We start from the raw sequence: 24,016 nt of genomic DNA on the forward strand, positions 1-24,016 counted from the left end.
GTGGTTTCATGAAGACCAGTGTATGTAGCAAGAGGTTTATAGAAGTTCTAGGGAAGGCTGGTCCCTGTAGTCTTCCTTTTTTACTCCCACTTCTTCCCTCACACCCTCTTTTAGTTAGGAAATTGCTACAGCCTTCTTGGGAATATGAGATCCAAGGAATACATGAGTACAGAGGTGAAGCACCTCACATAAGGTAGGGTTGGACACAGGTTCTGTAATAGAGCATCGTGGGCCAAGCTGGCATTCAGAACCTGGAGACTGGAGTTTGTGTCCTGGCTCTGCCACTCGATAGCCATACCGCTTCCATTTCGGAAGCCCTTTACCTATTTGGGCTACTTTATTCGCCTATAAAACAGAATGGTCATTCCTACTCTAAGGAGATGTTGTTGAGGGTCACATCAAACACAGATGTTGTTGTGTCACATGCTTGGCACGGGCACAAGCACCTCAGAGCCTGCTGGTGGAAGCTGGGAAAACCCAAGGGAGGGCAGTGCCCATCCTTCCAGTAAAGGTGTGTGATGGGTGAGTCACACTGCTCAGGCATCCTCTCCGCCTCTGGGACTAGGCAAGCCTAACAGGTTCCTCATCTGAGTTGGAAATTCAAGTGTGCCCTGAAATGCCAACATCTAATAAGAAAGAAGCATAATTGCTGTGGTGGAACAGAGGGGTAAGGAAAGGACCCAGCAGCCCTCCCTTTTTAACTGGCCCCTGGGATGTTAAAAAAGTCTATGCTGGCCCCTGGGATGTTAAAAAAGTCTATGCTGGCCCCTGGGATGCTCCATGGGATTCCAAGGTTTCCAGAACTATAGTTTGAAAACCACGTCTCTGCAGTAGGAGGAATAAGTGGGGTTGAGCACAGCTGTAGAACCTGTGTAGAAAACAGATGAGGAAATGGAGAAAGCAGAAGGTCTGATAAACTTGGGTCATACTTACACGGCTCAATGAGGCCCTCTACTCAGGTGGTGATTTGGGTGTCCCCATGGGTCAAGAGACTTGAGGAGTGTAACAAAAGTTTGTCACACTTGGACAGGGCTATGGAACATTGGGACACATGGCCTGGAGGGCCTGAGTGGTCACAGCCATTCCATCTGCTGGGGGTCTGATCTGTGCCCACAGTTCTTTAGGACAGAAATTACACACATTTGGGTACGTACTATACCCAGAGAATGACTTTATTTTGTCACATGGGTATTTTGTATTGGGTTTTGCATGGCTTATCTCATAAGACTTTATCTTGACATAGTCGAAACTTTTAAGGTTCAAGTCAAGGCCTCTATGCTGAGTCTTTAATTTAGTGAATTACTACCATTACCTCAAAGAGTTATTTTTCTAACCTAGAAATGAATAGGGGGAGAAGTTACTTTCTAGACCTTCGTAGCTTATGAAGAAGGTTACCACAGAGTCTGGCATTGACTATGACCATTGTGCTGTGGATTCCAGGGGCTTCCGTTGACTCTTCTGTCAACTCTGATGGGGCTGAGGCCTCTCGGTGATAGGAGGGGCTGGGGGCAATAAAGGCCAGCACCACTGGTCTCCACCCAAGCCAGTTTACCAAATCCAGCCCGTGCCAGGTGAGCTCACGTTCACAGGTCTAGGGTCTCTTTCCTAGCAGTGGCCCCTTGGTGGAACCCATGGAACATCTGGCTCAAGTGCATGAACTGCTCAGTGTCACTGGAAGAGTCACGGGTCAGCAGCAGCCGGCAGGACCCTAAGTGTGTTCATTCAGCACAAAATTCATTTTCTTTACAACTAAGCACTGGCTCCTTTTGAGTTCATCTTTGCTCAAGCTGCAAACCTCACTCAGACTCTTTCCCAGCCCTTCCCTCAAGGTGGCGCTGGTGAGACCACCTGTTCTCCATCCTTAATCATTATCTGCTTCTTGTACCTGTGGCTTTTCTTATTATAATACAGATAATTTGAGAAGGGGGTCTTACCCTTGGCAACAAGGAGTAGGGCGTGTACGCTTCAGCTTCAGCCTGAAATCCCATACCTTCCACTTCCACTTTCTGCTCACTGCGCCTGCTCCCTCGTCCCCCCGGAATGCCCTCACTGATGACCACTGCTGCCCAGTGCTCCTCCTCCTCCTTCACACACCTTTCTGAAATGATCTGTCTGTGCCAAGAAGGCCATCTCTGCATTATCTTACCTTTCCTTCTCTATCATGTGCCACTAATTAACTCTATCACTTTTTCATAGTGAATATCATGACAAGAGTAAGTATTATTAAAGTTGCCCAAGGGTGACAGAGATAGCTGGTGCCCAGATACTTCGATAATCCAACCTTTTCTACACCTTACCCCCACTTTACTCTTTAGGGTGGGAATTTAGGGATAAAGCAGAAGAGGAATTACAGAAGTCCATTTGCTATGTTAGCTCTAACTAAACAGTTAGTATGCTCTGCGATAATGATGTGGCTTGCTGTCTTCCATAACCCTCGTCAATAGCATCAGAGTTGGGAAATTTAAGGTTCACAGGGGGTAGTTAAATTCAGCAGATTTTCACAATGAAAGATTGGTCATTGGGAGTAGAAATAACCCAGTTTACTTAATCCCAGCCCTAGACGAATAAGGGAAACTGTGAGGGGCAGAGTTGGGACTTTTCCCACCGTCTATATCTGGCCTCTTCTTCCCGCTCCCCACTACCCACTTCCCCATGCCCTACTCTCCCGTCCATATTTCCCTGTTGCCCATTGAGACAGGAAGTGGCTAGTGCACATGACAGTCTCACAGTTCATGTGAGAGCTGATTTCATCACTTCCTGTCGCAGGATGAGTTCTGAAAGACTTGTCTGAGCCCAAGTGTAATAATCCACACTCTCCAACAATCTGTAGCCCATTCAACATAGATCAAGAAATCCTGACTAGAGCAGCTTTACCCATTGCTTTTCTCTTTGTATTAAATTAAGCAATTTAGTGCTTTTTGTGCTGAAATAGGAAAATACCTCTTTGCAAAGGAAGTTTGATACTTTCAGAGCAGAGAGACTTTGCATAATTCCCTTCCAGCTTTTAGGCCCCATGTCAGAGAAGAAAAAATGAGCTTGGAAAGACAAGGGGTTAAAACCAGTGGGGATTTCCTTCATCAGAAGCCGAGATGGAATCATAGACTTGTCAAACTGAGAGGAAAAAGAAGTGAAAAATTTACAGTTGCAGTTTGGAGAGCAAATAAATCATCTTGCAATCCAGACCAAGTGAATCAAAGCATTTATTACACTTTGGTGGCAGTATCTCAAGTGCAAAAATTACTAAAAATGAAACAATTGTTTGTGAGTTAAATGTCAGTAAAAACTGCAAAATCAAGCCAAGAAAAGTGGCATGCACCTTTGGTCTCAGCTACTTGGGAGGCTGAAACGGGAGGATTGCTTGAGGCCAGAAATTCAGGACCAGCCTGGACAACATGGCAAGAATCTACAAAACAAAGCAAAACAAAAAAATTGCAAAATCAGAGTTGTTGTTATTATCATGGCAACAAGTAACATTTATTTTAGCTTCTTCTGGTTGATGCGACACTTACACCTCCATTATCTAATTTGAACCCAACAGCCTTGAAAGCATATATTTTGTTGTTTAGTACCTCTTACAGATAATGAGGTGAACTTGGACTTGTCTGAGGTTACTAAGCTAGTATGTGGAATTGCTGGGACTTGATCCAGGGACTTCTGACTCAAGATAACTGATTCTTTCCTCTGCAGCCTGCTGTTGTCTCATGGTTACAGTTGCTGCTATGGTGATTTTGCACTCAACACTACTGTCATATGCATTTTCCCCGTTATGGATTTTGAGCATCAAAATTAATGTTTTCTTTAGATTTTTCCACCTCAAAAGTCTTTATTGCCAAGGTAGAGGTTATGCTCAAGGTATATTTTGCCCCCAGTATTAAATTTAAAGCCACATTTTAAAGTGGAAATTGGTAAAATGAGGAAGGTAGGAAAACTCTGTCTAGGAAGTTCTCGACCTTTTTGAGTAGGAGGGCCTTTTAACAGCAGAGCTTTCTGAGCACATCCTCATAGTTGTAGCTACTGAGTGAGAAAACAGTGTATAGATTTGGAATCCCTTGTAATATCTCTTGGTTGAAACTTACCAGTATGTTGGTGGTAAATCAGGCTCGAAGGGTCTAGAGGGGCAAGTTTCTAGAATATTTGCCAATACCATCCAAAGTGAGTCTCTTCTTCTGTCTCTTTGTCTGGAACGTAAGAGATGTGTTAGATGCTCATATTCCACCTCAAGGCTATAATCTCAGTGAATCATCTGCTTTATCTTCAAAGCTTTTTTTAGTAATAACCTTTGATTGATAGTGTCCTCATGTTTAGTTCACTTAAACTGGAGGGAGAGTTGCATTGAGATGTCGAGTCAGATGTGATGGCAAGTAGAAGCCGCAGGTGATTGACGTGGTTTGTGGTTTAACCAGGAGGCCAGATCCACTCCCCACTCCACATATAATCTCCCCTCCACGTGGAAATTCTCATACATGACTCTTACTGAGGCCTACATACTCCCAATCACTCTTTCAAGCGCAAGAGCCTCCTTAGAGAGAAAAACAGCCAGCACTGAAGAAGGCATTCACGAATTTCATAGAGGAATCTGAGCCGGGTGCCGCTCTGGATACAGGGGCCACATAGTGGTCAGGATGTGGTGGTCCCTGAGTGGGCATCGCTTGGAGCTTTCTCAGTATACAAATGTTAACACAACTGGTGATTAGCTCTTTCTCAGAATTTGAGAAATGTTGCTGTGATTTTTTAAATGGAGCCTAGATGATGTTAATGATGGAGAAATCAGAGCCAAGAACCGGAGAACCTGCTTCTGCGTGGGGAAAATCACTTTGTGGGCCCCAGTGTCCTCATCTTTGAGATGGGAGGCACGGATTAGGTTTCCCACAGCCTCAGCTCTAATATTCCGTGACTAGGGACCTCTCCTTCTATTTAGACTATCTGTGTGAATCGCCTCCAAAAGCTGCAACTAATGATTCTGAGGCTATGCAGATGACATTGATATAAGATTTTAACATTGCTCTAAACAAAGGAATACAAATATATCACGTTAATGCAGTACCCACATGTTGGGCACTTAAATGCTCTATTTGTCTTTTCTGAATAATGAGTGTTATGTTTTCAGCTTAAACGTTGACCATGAAAACTTACAAAATGGACAAATGAAACTAGAGTTACTGTCAGAATTGCAAAAGTGGATCATACGCAGTTTCCTTCTGAAAAAGCCAAAGGAATAGGAAACTGTCATTTAAAAATAGTATAAAACAGGAACTCTTTTTTTGTTGTTGTTAAGGTAGGGATGGGGCTGTTTTGCATATTTAAGCAAGAGGAATCAAGACTGGCTGTTAAAATAGCAAATAAGGCAGAATTTATTTTTGTTTTAAATTTGATTGGGAAGCTTTGGGTTAGTATATGTCGAAGGTGGTGGCGCTTTTGGCCTGCAGGCAAGATCTGTCTCTTATCTTAATGTTACTTTGACCAGAGGTGGCAATTTCTGGTGAGTGCTTACTGTAAGTCACAAAATACTATTCTCTTTGGGTACTCATCGTGGAAGCTTGCAAGGCTAGAATTGAACTGAAGTGGTTTAGGAGTGGGCAGAGTTTATCACCAGCTGGTCACAGTTGAAAAGTGGAGATGAAAGCAGTTTGAAATTAACCGGGCTTGGTGGTGCGTGCCTGTAATCCGAGCTACTCCGAAGGCTGAGGTAGGAGAATCACTTGAACTCAGGAGGCAGAGGTTGCAGTGAGCCAAGATCACTCCACTGCACTCCAGCCTGAGTGACAGAGTGAGACTCCATCTCAAAAAAAAAAAAAAAAAAGAAAAAAAAGAAAAAAAAAAAGAAAAAAAAAAGAAAGGAAGGAAGGAAAGAAAGCATTTTGAAGGGAGCAGTGGAGGGTAAATTCCAGCTGACCTTTGTCTCCAGCACATGGCTTGCTCTCCCTGAGCCCCCTTCACCCTCTTGGTGTGGCCCCCTCCCTTTCACCCACACACCTGTCCTGAGCACAGCCAGGCACTGTGTCAGGAGGGATGAGCAAAGGGCATATGGTATGGAATTGGGGGCAGGTAAGTTGCAGGAAAAGACAGGGTACAGCCCCGGGATACGGCAAGGGCTGTCAGAGCAGGCACCACATGCTACTTTCAGAATACATGGAGGAGAATGGAGCGTAGTAGGGTGGGCTAGCAGGCGGAAGGTAGGCTTTCTGGAAGAGGTGACCCTGAGAGCCAAGATTAGCCCTGCTAGCTTGGGAAGAGGTGTGGATGCAGGGATGGGTCTTCAGTTGTAGGAACCTGGTGCATAAGGGCACAGAAAAGGAGTACATGGGGGTGCAAGTGGGGGTATATGAAGAGAACAACTTGGGGGGCACTCTGAGGACATGGACCTTAAGGAAACTAGGCCCAGCACAGTGGCTCATGGCTGTAATCCCAGCACTTTGGGAAGCCGAGGTGGGTGGATCACCTGAGGTCAGTAGTTTGAGACCAGCCTGGCCAACATGGTGAAATCCTGTCTCTACTAAAAATACAGAAGTTAGCTGGGTGTGGTGGTGTGTGCCTGTAGTCCCAGCTACTGAGGAGGCTGAGGCAGGAGAATCGCTTGAACTGAGAAGGCGGAGCCAAGATCGTGCTGCTGCACTCCAACCTGGGCAACAAGAGCAAAACTCCATCTCAAAAAAAAAAAAAAAACTAGACCTGTTCACTCTGAGTTGTGGAAGAGTAAACTGTTTTGTAGATAACTCTAGTTTAAAAAATGTATCTGTACAAAATAAAAATGCTTGTACTCAGCAAATAGTTTCAACAGGACTTACAGTTTTACCCTTTTAGTCAAAGTATGCCTTTTAGTCATTAGTGGATGCTTTTTGTACTTACTGTAATATGTATTCATGTTACCTCTGTTCTCCTTCAACACACCAAGGTGTTCTTTATAGAAATAGGTCTGTTTTGACTATTGGAGAATCACAGAGTTCTCAGCTTTTCATGCTCCTAAGATTTTGTTTTATTACTGTTTTTGTTGCTGTTTTTGTTTTGTTTTTTTAAAACTGAGACCAGGAAGGGTGGGATGGAAAAGGAATAGGAGAGTTTGCGTTCTAGCCCAGACCTCATCTCTGCCCGGCACATGCCTGTAATCCCAGCACTTTGGGAGGCTGAAGTGTGAGGGTTGCTTGAGGCCAGGAGTTTGAGCCCAGCCTGGGCAACACAGTGAGACTCCTATCTTTACCAAAAAAAAAAAAAAATTAGCCAGGTGTGATGGTCGTGCCTGTAATCCCAGCTACTCAGGATCCTGAGACGAGAGGATCAATTGAACCTGGGAAGTTGAGGCTCAAGTGAGCTATGATCACACCCACTGCACTCCAGCCTAGGTGACAGAGAAAGACCCTGCCTCTAAAAAAACAAAACAAAAGCAAACAGAGCTCGTGTCTAAAGAGTACACCCTGAAACGGACAGGACTTATTCTGAGCTTTTTCAATTCAGAGCTAGATTCTTAGGCCCTCTCCCCACCCCTTCACTAAAGCCAAGAAGCACCCGAAGGAGTTCAGCCCAAGTTCGGAGATAATTAAACCTCTCAACCAAGTGGCTTTCCTGGTGCTGCCCCTGAAGCAGGTGTGAGGCCTGAGTTATGAAACTGAGGTGAGTTGCCTGGGGATAATGGGGATCGACTGAGCATTTCAGCAGGAATGTGATAGGATGAGACTTGTGCTTTAAAAATTGCCCCAGCCACCGTATACAAAAATGATTAGAAGGGGTGAAAGCTAGAGTCCAGGGATGAGGGAGGGAGGATGGGCCTGAGCGAGGTCAGTGTTCCCTATCACAGGCACATAGAAATAGAGAAGGAATGTGCGTGGGGCAACTGAGGGCCGCCATTGTGGGCACGGGGTTGAGGTGGCTGATGAAATTAGCTTTGCTATACTGGGTTTGAAGTGCCATGAAACATCAGCTACAGATGGGCAGCTAGCATGGACAGGTGTTTTAGTATAGGGGTCTGGGGCTAGAGGCTTCAGGGAGGCTGGCGCCGCAGACAGTCATATAAATAGGGGTTGGATGAGGTCCCCTAGAGAGTGTGGGAAGGGACAGAGGATATCCCCAGACAGACCCCAAAGAAAGAGCTGAGAGGGTCAAAGTCAGAGTAGGCTGGGGACACCAGACGCACAGTAACCTGTAAGGAGGAGGTGGGGTTGCAGCGCAGGTGACAGGGAGTTCTGACGCGCAGTCAGAGAACAGGGAAACTGCCAGGGGACTTTGCGGCAGGGAAGTCTTTGAGAACCTAACCGGACCCTTCCCAGTGACACGGTTTGGGTGGAAGCCAAGCCCTCGGCCTCTCTCCCTCTTCCTGATTCCTAGAACCCTGTTCTCTGCCTGCACAGCCTTCTCCCTAGCCCTGGCTGACTCCCCTTCCTCTTTTTCTTTCTCCTCTGCTGCTGCTTTTTTCTCCATGCCTCCCTGACCACTTAGCACACCTCATTCTTGAAAAAAATGTGATTTCTCTTTGTACTTAAATGGAACCATGCACTTCTCATTCTTTTTTTTTTTTTTTTTTTTTTTTTTTGAGACAGAGTTTCACTCTCGTCACCCAGGCTGGAGTGCAATAGCACGATCTCGGCTCACCACATCCTCCGCCTCCCAGGCTCAAGCAATTCTCCTGCCTCAGCCTGTGAGTAGCTGGGATCACAAACGTGTGCCACGCCCAGCTAATTTTTGTATTATTAGTAGAGATGAGGTTTACCATGTTGGCCAGACTGGTCCTGAACTCCTGACCTCAGGTGATCCGCCCACCTCGGCCTCCCAAAGTGCTGGGATTACAGGTGTGAGCAACCACGCCCAGCCTCATTCTTATTTTTTAAAGTAGGTTCATACTGGCCTTCTTCTGTGATGGAATAAAATGAAATAAAATTACTGAGAGAGGAACTTAAATTATTGATTTTTAAAAATATATGGTTTTGTAGACTGCTATAGAAACAGCATTCTTCGCCCACCCTCGGAGCACGTGCTGGAGGCATTTGTGTCTGTAGCTATGCAGCTCGTGGGGCTTTGTGAAACACAATGAGAAGCATTTAAAAACTGAGTCACCAAAAGTAGCCCTTGCCCCCAATTAAGACCGGTTTGACTTAAATGTGTATTCTGAGGTCAGTTTGGTGCCTGGAATGCGTTTCCCCAGGTTTCACTGAGGTGCGGATCTCAGGCCTCCACCCAGCACAGCTCTGCAGATCTCACCCTGATTCTGTGTCACCCCAGGAAATGATGTGTCTGGGTTCCTTGGTGTGGTTTCTAAGGCAGCTCCTCTCTGCCAAGCAGCAGCCTGACACCCTGCCCAAGGCTCAGAGGGATGCCACAGCGTCTCCAGGGCTGCCAGAGGGCCACCTACCCTGGTGCGGAAGACCCCAACAGAGCTCCTGCCACAGTTGCTGCCTCCTGGCCTCATCCCCTCCCCACAGCAAGACCTGTTCCTTGGAGATGAGGCCTGCAGCTGACAGCCTTCCAGAGGCCCTGCCTCAGTAGGGCTCAGAGCCCATGTGCACAGGCGGCATTCCACCTAGGCAGGCCACAGTCCCCGGGAGGTGGCCACACAGGGTCCCCCTGAGCCATAGCTTTCTCAGCCAGTGGTCTGCCCAGCCCTCCTCACTCATAAGCAAGTCCTCTCATTTCTTCTTCCAAGATAGATCTCCCTCCTCCAGGTCACCATCGTCTCTCATCTGCACTATTGCAGTTGCTACTTTTTGTTTTTTGAGACAGGGTCTCTCTAGGTTATCCAGGCTGGAGTGCAGTGGCCATTCACAGGCATGATGCCACTACTCCTAAACACAGGAGTTTTGACCTGCTCCGCTTCTGACCTGGGCCGGTTCGCTCCTTCTTAACCAACCTAGAGGTCCTCCACTCCCAGGGGTCACCATATTGATTCTGAACTTAGTGCAGACACCGGATAGGCATAGCACACTGCATCCCAGAGCTCCTGGGCTCAAGCCATCCTCCCGCTTCAGCCTCCCAAGTAGCTGGGATTACAGGCACACACCATCGTGCCCCACAGTTTCTTCTTCTTTTTTTTTTTTGAGACGGAGTCTTGCTCTGTCGCCCAGGCTGGAGTGCAGTGGCCCCATCTCGGCTCACTGCAAGCTCCGCCTCCCGAGTTCACGCCATTCTCCTGCCTCAGCCTCCCGTGTTGCTGGGACTACAGGTGCACGCCACCGCACCCGGCTAATTTTTTTTGTATTTTTAGTAGAGACGGGGTTTCGCCGTGTTAGCCAGGATGGTCTCGATCTCCTGACCTTGTGATCTGCCTGTCTCAGCCTCCCAAAGTGCTGGGATTACAGGCGTGAGCCACTGCGCCCGGCCCCACAGTTGCTTCTGAACTGGTGTTGTCCAGCTTGGCAAACAGAAGAAATCCAAGGTATACAGTCAAATTTGGATTTTGGATAAACAATAGCTTTTAACAGAAGGGTGCCCATTTGTCTTCCCAGGCAGCCCTGCTCCTAATGGGCCTCCCTCCTGTCTCTTTGGCTACCCTCTTTCCAGGGTCCAAAAAGTAGGCAGGGACAATTGGATGGTTTTAAAATTTTTGCCTTTTTAAAATTGTGGTGGTAAAATAAACACAAATTACACCATTTTAACCATGTCTAAGTCTATGGTTGTTGGCAGTAAGAACATTCACATTGTTGTGAAACCATCACCAACATCCACCTGCAGAACTCTTTCATCTTCCCAGAGAGCAACTCTGCGCCCACTCAATGCCAGCTCCCCACAGCCACTTGCTAGCCCCTGGCCACCCCCGTGCTGTTCTCAGTCTCTGTGAATCTTATAGACTGGATGGTTTTGCATCCCTGCTCAGCTCGTCCAGTGGGTTCCCACTACCCCCACAGAGACTCCCAACACCTATGCCTGTGACTGATACCTCAGCACTGAGCCCACCACACTCTTCCCTATCCCAGTGCCTCTCCAGAGCCCACTTCCTGGAAGCTGCTACCTTTTGTTCTGAGCCACACCACACCTCTTATCAAAAGACGCCTTCCTTGGCCTCCTTCTGAAGCAGTTCCATCCCAACTCCTGCTTACTCCATTCTCCTCAGTCTCGGGCCCCACCCATTTCTTCCATAGCATGTACTGCAATTTGAATGTTTTGATAAGTTCTTGTTTACCTTTTTATCCCCAGCACTTAATGCAGTGCCTTATATACAGTAGATGCTGAAAAATGCTTGTTGGATGACTGTATTGGCCACTTAAAATGGGATTGACTATATTCAGTTTATTTTTTTTATTTTTTATTTTTTTTTTGAGACAGAGTCTCGCTCTGTCACCTAGGCTGGAGTACAGTGGCTCGATCTCGGCTCACTGCAAGCTCCACCTCCCGGGTTCAGGCCATTCTCCTGCCTCAGCCTCCCAAGTAGCTGGGACTACAGACGCCCGCCACCACGCCCGGCTAATTTTTTTTTGTATTTTAAGTAGAGACGGGGTTTCACCGTGTTAGCCAGGATGGTCTCGATCTCCTGACCTTGTGATCCACCCGCCTCGGCCTCCCAAAGTGCTGGGATTACAGGCGTGAGCCACCGCGCCCGGCCTGTGACTATATTCAGTTTAAAACAAATTGTTTATTCTCTGTTTCATACAGCTCTGAATGAGTAACTGGAAGAACATATTTTTTGTGTGTTTAAACATTTTTTTTAAATGTAGAGATAGGGTCTTACTATGTTGTTCAGGCTGGTCTTGAACTCCTGGATTCAAGCAATCCTCCCACCTCGGCCTCCCAAAGTATTGGGATTATAGGTGTAAGCCACCGTGCCCTGCCAGAACACATGCTTTTAAAAAGGTTTTCTGGCCGGACACAGTGGCTCACGCCTGTAATCCCAGCACTTTGGGAAGCCGAGGCGGGCGGATCACGAGGTTAGGAGATCGAGACCATCCTGGCTAACACGGTGAAACCCCGTCTCTACTAAAAAATACAAAAAATTAGCCAGGCGTGGTGGCAGGCACCTGTAGTCCCAGCTACTTGGGAGTCTGAGGCAGGAGAATGACATGAACTCAGGAGGTGGAGCTTGCAGTGAGCCAAAATCGCGCCACTGCGCTCCAGCCCGGTCAGGCGACAGAGCAAGAGTCTGTCTCAAAAAACAAAAAAGTTTTCTGAGTCATTATTCAGGTGTATTTAACCGTAAAGTATTTTCTTCTTCCCCTTCCTCTATCTATGGGTTTACTTTCCTGCACAAAACTTACCTCATTGGTTGAAGTAAAAGTGAGAAAAGAAGAAGGATGTAGAATATAAGTATCTGGGCCTGTGGGAAAAACAAAGTGCCCCTTTGTTTCACATTCCTTGTGGCGTAAAGAACACCAGGAGGAATGAGAAACTGTAAGTGAAGTATTTGACATTGAAGCCAATGGCAGATGCATTCCGCTTAATTTGGAGGGGAAAAAAAAACCCCACAACTGAACAGGTTTGTCCTCGCCCAGTGTCATGCAGGGCCTCATGGCCTCTCCCTGGGCACTGAACAGAGCCCTTTCTCAGCACCTGCTGGCAGAGGTTGATGCTGGAGTTCCCAGGGTGATGGGCTGGCAGGTTCTTCACAAAGTCAGGATTTCCAGTGCTTGTTCATTATCCACCCGGCGCCCCCAGTGTCTGCAACATCATTACCTGGCAATGTTAGATGTTACAGAGCCAACTACTAGCATGGTTATTAAGATTACATTTATACTTCAGGTTGAGTATCTCTTATTCAAAATGCTTAGGTCCAGAAGTGCTTCAGATTTGGGATTTTTTTTTTTTTTTTTTAAACCTTGGATTTTGGAATATTTGCACTATACTTACTGATTAACCATTTCAAAAAGTTTTGAATCTTGGAGCAATTTGGATTTTGGGTTTTTGGATTAGGTATGTTCAACCTGTAGTATTGTCAATGGGACCAATGGTGTGCTGAAGTATCTTTGATGCATTACAAGGAGCTGTACGGCTTGATCTTCTTTACCATTTCCAGACCTTCTACCTCCCCAACCCAGGACCCCCAGCTTTGGAGTCCATGCCATCAGACTGTGCCAGTCTGACTCACCTCTCAGCTGTGGTCCTTGGATCCCTGACCACTCCTCCTCCTTGCTGTTCTCAGCTCCGGCTGGCGTGCTGTTCCCAGCACAGCCCTGTCATCATTCCATCGTTTGTAGCCATCCCCACCTTCAAATACCAGCTTATCTGTGTCTTGACTTCCTCCCCTCCAAGACTCCATCCTCTCCCCTCGAGCCACTCTGCAGGCTGACCAGTTCCGCTGCCCTTTGCTTCATTTGATCGTTTCCACTTCAGCCATCACCTCCCTTCTGTGTGCTCACCCTCCAGTGCTCCAGCCCCTACAGCCTCAGCCTCTTGCCAGTACTTCCCGTCCCTTGAACCTGCCTGTCCCTACCTCCCCTCCGCTCCTGCTTCTCTTCTCTCCTCCCCTAGCTTGGAGACACTCATTGCCCCTCCCCCATGTCATATGCACCTGGCAAAATCCCAGCCCTATGGAAGTCCGACCCTTCACCTATTTTGCCCCCATGTCCACACAACAGCTGTGACCTGCACTGAGGTACCTAGCAGCTTTCTGCATTTCCAGTTCACGAGCACCAGCCTGAGGAGCCTCGTGAACCCCAACATGTGCCCAGTCCACTCCCTCTCACTGCCTGCTAGAAATAATGGCCCATCTTCCCCTTCTCTGCCCTCAAACCTTCCCCTGCATGCCTCTCTCTCTGTGGATTCCCTGCTGTCTCTTTCCCTGAGACAGGAGAAGCTGTCAGTCAAGAGCCCCAACATGCACCGGGTCCTGTGCTCTCTTGCTGTTTCAAGACATTGTTCTAGAAATTCCGCATTAGCGTTTTCCCTCACTTCTGCACTTTCTATAGAAATCAAAGTAAAGCCTTCACTTTCCTCTACATCCCTCTCCAGCTACCTCAGCCTCCAGATGTCTCCTCCCCCGATGACAAAAGTGCTTGCAGGACTATGCTCAGTTTCCCCAGTTCTCCCCCACCCACCCTCTCTTGAACCTCCCACCACTCGACCCTAGCAGTGCAAGTCAACAGTGACCCTCAGGACACTACATCCAAAGGGCACCCATCTCTCAGCGTCTTCCTAGGTGTCCACCAGCAGGGTCTGCTGCCGTGGGTCTCACTCCTCCATGGCACGTTTTCCTCACTTGGCTTCTGGGACACTGTTCTCTGCTTTTCCTTCCCTGTCACCAGCCAGCTCCTCATTTGCCCAGTGGTTAAACCTTGCAATGTCCCGGAACTCAGTCTTTCAGCCTCTTTTTTTCTCCACACTAAGTCTCCTTAGTGATTCCACTGAAAGCATCGTATTCATTTCCTGGGGTTGTCAGGGGGCTTAAAACAACAGAAATGTATTTTCCTACAGTCCTGGAAGCCAGAAGTCTGGAATGAAGGTGTAGGCAGGGCTGTGCTCCCAGGTTCTTGGGAAGAATCCTTCTGTGCCTCTTCCAGCTCCTGGCAGCTCCGGTGTTCCATTCCATGTCTTGTTGGCCGCACTGCTCATCTTCCCGCCTGTGTCTTCCTATGGCCTTCTCTGCACCTCTGTCTTCCTGTGGCCTTCTCTGCGTCTCTGTGTCTCAGACCTTCCTCTGCCATTCTCTCATAAAGATACCAGTGGTTGGATTTAGGACCCACCCTAAGTCCAGGGTGGGATTTCATTTTGAGATCCTTAATTAAATCTGGAAAGACTCTATTTCCAAATAAGGCCACATTCTGAGGTGAGTTTGCGGGGGACATTAGTTAATCCAGCACAACTGTCTAGACTCCGGCCACTCCGAAGCTTCTAGCTCCAGCCCAAACTGCTCCAGTGAGCCCCTGCTGGCTCAGCATCTGCCCAAAGATGTGTGTTGGGCATGTCAAACTCAACGCACCCCAGCTCAGTGCCTATTATCCCCTTTTCCAAAACCTGTACCAGCTGCCATCTTCTCCCTTTTGTTGATGGCAGCTCTGTCCTTGGAGTTGTCAGGTCCCAACACTCAAAGTCATTCTTGACTCTCTTCCTCTTACATTGCATATCCAATTCCTCAGCAAGTCTGGGGTTCCACCCTCAAAGTAGATTCACCTTCCTCACTCCTGCACATGGACCCAACTTGAATACCCACTCAAAGTGAGTAATCTAGGAGCTGGCCGTCTACTCCTGTGCTCAGCTGTGGCTCCCCCCAGCCCAGTGGTCACACAGCAGTCAGAGCAATGCTTTGAGGCATAAATCAGATAACCCCCTCACTCTCGGCCCTCCAGTTCCTTTTGGCCTCACTCGGAATGCAAGGGGAAGCCCCCATAATGGCCGTTTGCCTGCGGTGTGTGTCAGTCATGATGTAGATTTGCTTTCAGAAGTTACTCCTTTTCATACATTTTTTATTGTTTTCTTTGTTTGGAAATCTATGTTTCAGGGTTTCATATGCTTATCATTAAACTTACCTTGGATTCTTGTTTAAAATCTGCAGGTGTCTAGGTAGGTCCCTCTCCCTGTTCGCAGTCATTAAGGACTAGGGCCCTGAATAAGCCGCAGGGGTCCTGTGGGCTTCGATAGTCGGGAACCACTGTCGTTGAGAAGTTGCTGAACCGAGCGAGTGATCGTTTTTCTAGGTCACGCATCTTGCAAGGGAATGCTGCTTTTCCCCATTAGAAAGCTGCAGTGCTGGGGAGGAACTGTATTCCTCTCACTGCTCCAAGTGAGTGAAGCCCAGTAATTGTTTGCCCAAATCACTAGGCATGGACAAATCCTACCTGGTGAGCAAAATGCTTGACCTTGCTTATTCCTCAGCTTTAGCCCTTGCAGCCACCCCCACCCACTCTTGCCCCCACATCCTTAGGAAAAGGAAAATGCAGGATCAGCCACAGAGAGCAGATGTCACAGACTTCCCTCGCAAACACAGTATTTTGAAAACGCACTTCAAAGGGGTTGAAATATAAATAAAGATGATAGCAAATCTGTTTCGGGTATACTTGGAATTTCTTAGATCTTGTTACAGATTTCCTTTAAGTTTGTCACGGGACAAATAAGTCAGGGATTGTTTTCGGAGCCCAGGCGCTGTCTTTGCACAGGAATTCTTTTCAGAATAATACATGTCAAGTTCTTTTTTTTTTTTTTTTTTTTTTTTTGAGATGGAGTCTGGCTCTGTCGCCCAGGCTGGAGTGCAGTGGCCGGATCTCAGCTCACTGCAAGCTCCGCCTCCCAGGTTCACGCCAATTCTCCTGCCTCAGCCTCCCGAGTAGCTGGGACTACAGGCGCCCGCCACGTCGCCTGGCTAGTTTTTTGTATTTTTTTTTTTTTAGTAGAGACGGGGTTTCAACGTGTTAGCCAGGATGGTCTCTATCTCCTGACCTCGTGATCCGCCCATCTCGGCCTCCCAAAGTGCTGGGATTACAGGCTTGAGCCACCGCGCCCAGCCTACGTCAAGTTCTTTAAGGTATTTTGTCTTAGCTGAAATATGGCACAGCTGCCTGCTATGTATTTTCTTCTTCTCAGCTATCTGACATGGTGTATATTCATGTGCTGAATTATTACTTTCTGTCTTCCCCCATCAAAAGTAAACTCTGAAGGCAAGGACTGTGTTTAGTGGACCTGCAACTGGGTGGGGCTTGTGGGATACAGACAGGACTGTGTGTGGTTGGATGGAAGGGGATGTCAGTTCTCGTTAGCTAATGGAGATACCTTGACCTTCAGTCTTTTAATATACTAAGGGTGGCTGGGTTCAGTGACTCATGTCTGTAATCCCAACATTTTGGGAGGCTGAGGCAGGAGGATCACTTGAACCCAGGAGTTCAAGACCAGCCTGGGCAATATAGTGAGACCTCATCTCTACAAAAAAATAATAATAATAATTGTGTGTGGCAGTGAGCACCTGTGGTCCCAGTTACTCAGGAGGCTGAGATGGGAGGATTGCTTAAGTCCTGGAGGTTGAGGCTGCAGTGAGCTGTGATCCTGCCACTGCTCTCCACCCTGGGCATCACAGTGAGAACCTGTCTCAAAAAAAAAAAAAAATCCTACCTTATATATATACTAAGGGAGTAGTCATGGCATAGCATCCTAGTGACATTACAAATAGCAGCCGTATCCCTTTATATTCCTGCCAGCAGTGTGCGAGATTTCCAGTTTCTCCACATCCTCACTAACACTTGTTATTTTCTGGGTTTTGATAATATCCATCTTCGGGGTAGTACAGTGAGTTTTGAAATATCCAACCCAATGACATAGTCCAGTGAGTTTTTGCAAGAGAAAGTAAACGGGTATTCATTGACAAACTTTTCTTCCTGTTTTCTAAAGAAGGTAATTCTGTTTCGTGGACACTTAATGATTTAAATATGGGTATTTGGTGAAGCTGTCATTTTGAAAATCATCTCTCCCCAAGGCATTGCGGGTCCTTGCATGCTGATGGATTGACTAGATTTTGAGCAGTAACAGAAATCTCCACCAGTCCTAAGCTTGGATATGCCAAGCACTGCCTCATCTTTTAGCTATGAAGGTAGTCTACAGACTGCAAGCTTTAACTTGACTGTTTGTTATGATTATTATTATTTTAGAGACAGAATCTCTTTCTGTTGTCCTAGGCTAGAGAGTAGTGGATGTGATCATAGCTCACTGCAGCCTCAAACTCATAGGCTCAGGCAATCCTCCTGCCTCAGCTTCCTAGGTAGCTGGGACTACAAGCATGTGCCACTACACTCGGCTAATTTGTAATTTTTTTGTAGAGGTGGGGTCTTGCTATGTTGTCCAGGCTGTTCTGAACTCAAGCGATCTTTCCTGCGTGTCCTCACAAAGCACTGGGGTTACAGGTGGGAGCCACCATATTTGGCCTAAGTTGACCACTTTTTAAATTATCTGGTTTTCTTATTTCTTTTTGCCTCCTTTTTTTCCACTGCCAACTTGGTGAGCATTGTATTTTTAGAATAGAATAAAAAGAATCTTTTCTTGCCAGGTGCAGTGGCTTATGCCTGTAATTTCAGCACTTTGGGAGGCCGAGGCAGGCAGATCGCCTGAGATCAGGAGTTCGAGACCACACTGGGGAACATGATGAAACCCTGTCTCTACTAAAATACAAAAAATCAGCTGGGTGTGGTAGCGCGTAGGTCCCAGCTACTGGGGAGGCTGAGGCACAAGAATTGCTTGAGCCCCAGAGGCGGAGGTTACAGTGAGCCAAGATCGGATCGGGCCCCTGAACTTCAGCTTGGGCTACAGAGTGAGACTTCATCTAAAAAATAACAAAATTATATATACATATATATGTATATATATATATTCTGTTTATTTTTTTATTTTCAGACAGAGTCTCACTCTGTTGCCCAGGCTGGAGTGCAGTGGTGCAATCTTGTCTTGCAACCTCCGCCTCCTGGGTTCAAGCCGCAGCTTCCTGAATAGCTGGGGTTATGGGTGCCCGCCACTACACCTAGCTAAGTTTTATATTTTAGTGGAGACAGGGTTTCACCACGTTGGCCCTCGAACTTCTAGCCTCAAGTGATCCACCCACCTCAGCCTCCCAAAGTGCTGGGATTACAGGCATGAGCTACCATGGCCGGCTCAAATCTTTCTTTTTAGAGGAAGGAACCAGTGTGCATGAAGGCTTAAGAGCACAGACTCTTAAGCCTGGACCAGCCAGGCTCAGGTTGGAATTCTGACCTTTCTAGGGAAATCGTAACCTCTCCAAGACTCAGCTTCGTCCTTATTACTATGAATATAACCTACTTTATGGGCTTGTTTGAATGATTAACATGCCTAGCAAGTGCCTGGGCAAGTAAGTAGCTAATACATGGTAGCTATCATCATCATCATCAAGGTATAGATTTCACTATTTCTTAGCAGTTATACTTGTAAAGAGGAGACTATTATGATAACCAAATAAAGCTAAAATAAAATTTCCAAGAAATTTTGATCCCAAAAAAGTAGAGTACGAACAAGAATGCATGAGCTCTCTGTTACATCCCTTTCCTCCATCCACATTATGGATTGAAGATTAGAGGCATCTAGTGTTGGGGAATCAATGAATGTTAACAAGTAGAAAAGTGTTTCTGTGACAACTGTTGAGAGGCATAAAACAAATGCTGTCATATTTGCAATACAGACAAGAGGTGTTCTTAAACTTTCTTTTTGCCAACTCCCTGGTGTGCGTGTGTGTGTTTACATTCTATTTTCTGTTGTTATTAAATGGTCTTTTTAGGTCAGTTTGGGATTGATTCCAGGGGCTTCCTGTTACAAAAAATCCTTTAGAGAGACTGTAGGTTTTACTCAATTGCTACTTATTTTTCAGTTCCAACTTATTAATATTGTTATTTTATAGGCTTTCTAGGGCTTTTGAACATCATTAATTATGTGAATTCTTTTTCTCAAGCATAGGAAGACAATACATCCTTAGAGAGTAAGGCAAACAGTGCCTACTAAAACAGGTAAAGCACCAGGAAAATCAGATCTTTGTTTTTCCTACTTTTTGACAGGTTTCTCATTTAATTTTTCTCACTGCTTGTCTAGATGACAAATGTTTTCCAAGCAGCCAGTTCTAAGACAGGTTGCATTTTCAGTTCCAGTTTCTCATTTAGGCTGGAATTTCCTGGGGGTAGATTTTAGCTTTGCTTGAGAGATCACATTCAGCCCCTCAGTAAGGTTCCTTTGATCCCTTTTTTCCCTCAGTCATCTGACAGAAATGGGGGTTCTTCTCATTAATGTGAAAAAAAAAAAAAAAACCTCACCGAGCAAGATAGCCTTGCTTGTCTTTGCCAATTTCTCAAAAAGCAATAGTAATTAGGATGAACAGAAGAGCACTAAAGCAAGATTTCCAGAGTGAGGTCATCCACACAACACTTCATTATTTGTCCAAAGCATTGCTCATGTTCTCTGGTGGTAGCAGCCGGGTATGTGTGCTGAGCAAACAGTCCACAGGGCACATGCCCAGCAAGGCTGGTGATGGCTCAGAGCCTGTGCCTCGGGTGGGAGAGAGCTTGCTGGAAGCCGGTTTCACTGTGTGGGGTGCTGGGGTTGACAGATTTCTCATTGGGCCTTTGAGAAAAGCAGGAAAAGATGAATGACCTGGATGGTCATCACTAGGAAGCTACTAGGCAGGGGCATTATTTGAGCTCTGCTTGGGTTTGTAAAACATAATTGAGATTTCCCTCTCTGTCAAATCTGCATAAAAGAAGTCCATCTGATATATTACCTAGGGCCTTGGTGGTTAGGAATTTCCCATTTCTGTCGTGGCCAGAGGCAACCCCCTTCTCAGTGGGTGTATTTGATGACACAAAGCCACAGTCTTTCATGAGGGAGAGCCCAGTTGCCTTTTCTCGAGGCGGTCCAGGCAGGTGCATGTGGATGGGGCTTGCTGAGCCTACTCATATGGGCACTCCCCATTCAGGAAATAGCAACTTGGACTTTCTGCTTTAACATTGTTAGAGGAGAGGGAATTTAAATGAGTGCATTCCACTCAAATGTTTTCTAAAACTTTGGTCTGATTTAACCGGACCAAAAACTATCTGAGATAGGTCTCGATCAATTTAGAGGTTTGTTTTGCCAAGGTTGAGGACCGTGGCTCATGCCACAGCCACCAGAGATCCTAGGAACATGTGTCCAAGGTGGCTGGGATACAGCTTGATCTTACACATTTTAGGGAGACAGAGGTTATAAGCAAAGACATAAATCAGTACACATAAGGTGTACATGGGTTCAGCCCAGGAAAGCGGGACATCTTGAAGCTGGCAGGAGAGGTTGCCAGGCCATAGGTGGATTCAAAAATCTCGTGATTAGCCAGGCACAGTGGCTCATGCCTGTAATCCCAGTACTTCGGGAGGCTGAGGTGGGTGGATCACCTGAGGTCAGGAGTTTGACACCAGCCTGGCCAACGTGGCAAAACACTGTCTCTACTAAAAATATAAAAATTAGCCAGGCATGGTGGCGGGCACCTGTAATCCCAGCTACTCAGGAGGCTGAGGCAGGAGAATCTCTTGAACCCAGGAGGTGGAGGTTGCAGTGAGCTGAGACCGTGCCACTGCGCTCCAGCCTGGGTGATAGAGCGAGACTCTGCCTCAAAAAAAAAAAAAAAAAAAAAAAAGTCCTGATTGTCCATTGGTTGGAGGAGTTAAGTTTTGTCTGAAGAGTTGTAGTAAGCTTGAGTTAAGGTATGGGAAGTGGTGGTTGTAGAAGCAAAGGTTCTTGTTATGTAGATGAAGCCTTCAGGTAGCAGACCTCAGAGAGAACAGATGTGAATGTCTCTTATGGGACCTTAAAAGGTGTCAGTTAAATCTCTCCTGGATCAGGAAAAGACCTGGAAAGGGAATGGGATTCTCTACAGAATATGAATTTCCCCCATAAGTGATGACTTTGCAGGGCCATTTCAAAATATGTCAAAAAATATATATATTAAGGTAAAATAATTTGATCTTCTTTAGAACCTGTTATCTATCATGTGATGATATACTAAAGTCTGGTTGGAATTTAGTATCTTATTGCTACAAAGAGTCTGTTCTATCAGTCTCAAGATCTCTATTTTCATGTAAATGCTGGTCATTGATGTCTACACTCCAAAAGGAAGAAGGGCACAATGAGTCATGTCCAATTCCCCCTTCTCATCGTGGCCTGAACTAGTTTTTCAGGTTTCTTTGAAATCCCCTGGGCCAAAAGGAGGGTCTACCCAGTTGGTTAAGAGGCTTAGAATTTTAATTTTGGTTTACATATTTTGAACGTCATACCCTGGGGAAAAGTTATTTGCAAAGTAAATAGGACTCTAAATTTTGTATTCTGTCCCCACCCTGCCCAGCATAAGTGTCTATGTAAGTGTGTCTGTGTGTGTGTGTGAAATCGTACTAGAGATGTGAGTATACCAACAAATAGAGACACACTGGCAGCACTACCATGTCGACTTAAGCAGCTGTGTCCCTAGTGACCTCTGAGATGCTGCTTGGGGTCTGAGGTCTATCCCTGTTCCCACTCTGCCACCAACCCTGACAGCTGGATTGCCTCCACCTGGAGGAAGTGGCACCTTTTCTCACCTGTTGTGGCCCCAAGGGTGTCTCTGTTGAAGGGTTGACACTTCCTGTTTCACACCAGCAGTGGGGGAGAAAGTCCTGCCCCTTTGGGATCAGAACGTTGGGTAAGACCTAACTTCTGTCTTTCTCTGGTCCACGTGTGCCTCTAGCTGCCTCAAAGACCTGACTTGTGGAAGGCATCTGTTCAGCTGATTGGCAGTGGAGGAAGAGGCAGACACTTGGTTACTAACTCCTTTTCTTCTCATTGTACATTAGAAAGGCCATTCTGGATGACTGGAAGTCTATCTATCCAGCCAAACAAGATAAGGCTGCCCGTTAACTCAGTAAATATTATTATTAATATGTTCTGTGTACCTAGACTTTTCACTGTGTACAAGATACCGAGAGTTTCACCAGAACCCTCCACCCCCAGGATTTGCTCTCTGACCCAGTAGTTCTGTGCCTCCTCCCAGGATAGCAATGGCCTCGGCACGGTGTTCTGTGTCATTGGCTTCAGGCACAGGCATTTTCAGGAAACAGTTGCCTTGCTTCACACTCAGAGTTTTGGTCATAGTGCACCCCCACAGGCTCCCTTATCCCTGTGCTCAGTAAACCGCTTTTTAAAAATGAAAATGAAAAACACAGAAACAGCAAAGGTAGAAAATACCATCATATGTTTTCACTGAAGGCAAAAAAAGGAACTAAAAACTGTGCGTTGGCCATGCTATTTGAGCCAAAGAGCATGCGAAACATCAGCACATCTCAGCTTAAGTCAAGAGTACGGAAACCTCACTGACATCGTCTCTTTACATGATTAGTCTCATTCTTGGTAATGGGGATATTTTTTATTTCAGACTTCCAGTAGCTTCACACATCAACTTTCTAAGACAGAGTTAGACATCAGCACCAGATGAAAGAGGCAGTTTAAATTAGTTCTTTGGTGTCAGCAGGTGGTTCAGAAAGTTGGGGTTTTCTTGTCTTTGTTCACCCCTGGGCCTGACCTTATGATGAAGAGAATCACGTGGCCTAAGATGAAGAGAATCTCCTCATTTGATTTAGAACCAAAAGATTGTATCGGTTTCCCAAGCCCTGTGAGTAATAGCTCCAGGCCCAGAGCCATGATAGGGAGGGAGAGGAACTGGGGCCTGACACTGTATCCCCTGCCTCCAAGCCATGAGGCCCACAGAGTCCTGACCTAAGTTGCAGGAGAAACAAGCTCAAGCCATGTGTTCCAAACAGTCGATGGGCTAGGAATTCTTCCAAGGTATTTCGAGAACCTTCCTCACCTGCCCCTTCCCTCACCCCATCTCCATAATGGAGCCTCCTCCTCCCTAGCCTGGGCTCCTTATGCTGGCTCCACACATCTTAATCCTTTTGTTAAGCTGAGTTGCATCCGGACTTCCTCTCCAACCATTATGAGGCTAACAGTCCACCTCTGAGGTTGCTCAAAGGCAATATCTTGAGACTAAGATTTTATTGCAATCCTGAAATAGCTTAAGCTTTCAAGCCTATGATCTAGTGCTGTGCTTCTCAAACTTTAAGCTCTGGAGGCTGGGAAATCCAAGATCAAGGCACCAGTAGATACAGTGCCTGGCGAGGTAATTCTTTCTGTGTCCTTACATGGAAGAAGGTGGAAAGGCAAAAAAGGGTCAAACTCTGTGTGAAGCCTCTTTTATAAGGGCCTTAATCCAATTCATAAGGGAGGATCTCTCATGACCCAATCACCTCCTAAAGGCCCCACCTCTTAGTGTGATTGCCTTGGAGATTAAGTTTCAACATGAATTCAGAGGGACACGTTCAGATCATAGCATCATGCATTTGCAATCAGGGTAAGATTGCCCCCAAGGGAGCAAAAATTGATCCCTTAGGGGTGAGAAAATCTTAGATACTACAATAGTTTGTGGCCCTCCAAAGTTACCTAATACAACCTTCTTTCCTCATACTTAATTTCTCCTGTTAAGGATGCCTTAACTTTAAATTTTAATTTTAATTCAGTAATTCTTCCTGGAGGAATGATAATGGAAAAAAAGTTTGAGAAACAATATTCTAGACAGAGACAACCTAAACAAAGCTTTGCATGTACGTCCTGAAATGGGAACCAGAACTTGGCCTGG

General features: G+C 46.3%; 1 protein-coding gene across 2 annotated transcripts in view; it reads left to right on the plus strand.

Moving 5' to 3' along the window:
* Nucleotides 1–24,016, plus strand: part of LYN (LYN proto-oncogene, Src family tyrosine kinase) — a 138,636-nt gene that overhangs the window by 95,031 nt on the left and 19,589 nt on the right. The window lies entirely within an intron of this gene.

The sequence above is a fragment of the Macaca mulatta genome, chromosome 8 (genome assembly GCF_049350105.2).
Source record: "Macaca mulatta isolate MMU2019108-1 chromosome 8, T2T-MMU8v2.0, whole genome shotgun sequence".
Lineage (NCBI taxonomy): Eukaryota > Metazoa > Chordata > Mammalia > Primates > Cercopithecidae > Macaca > Macaca mulatta.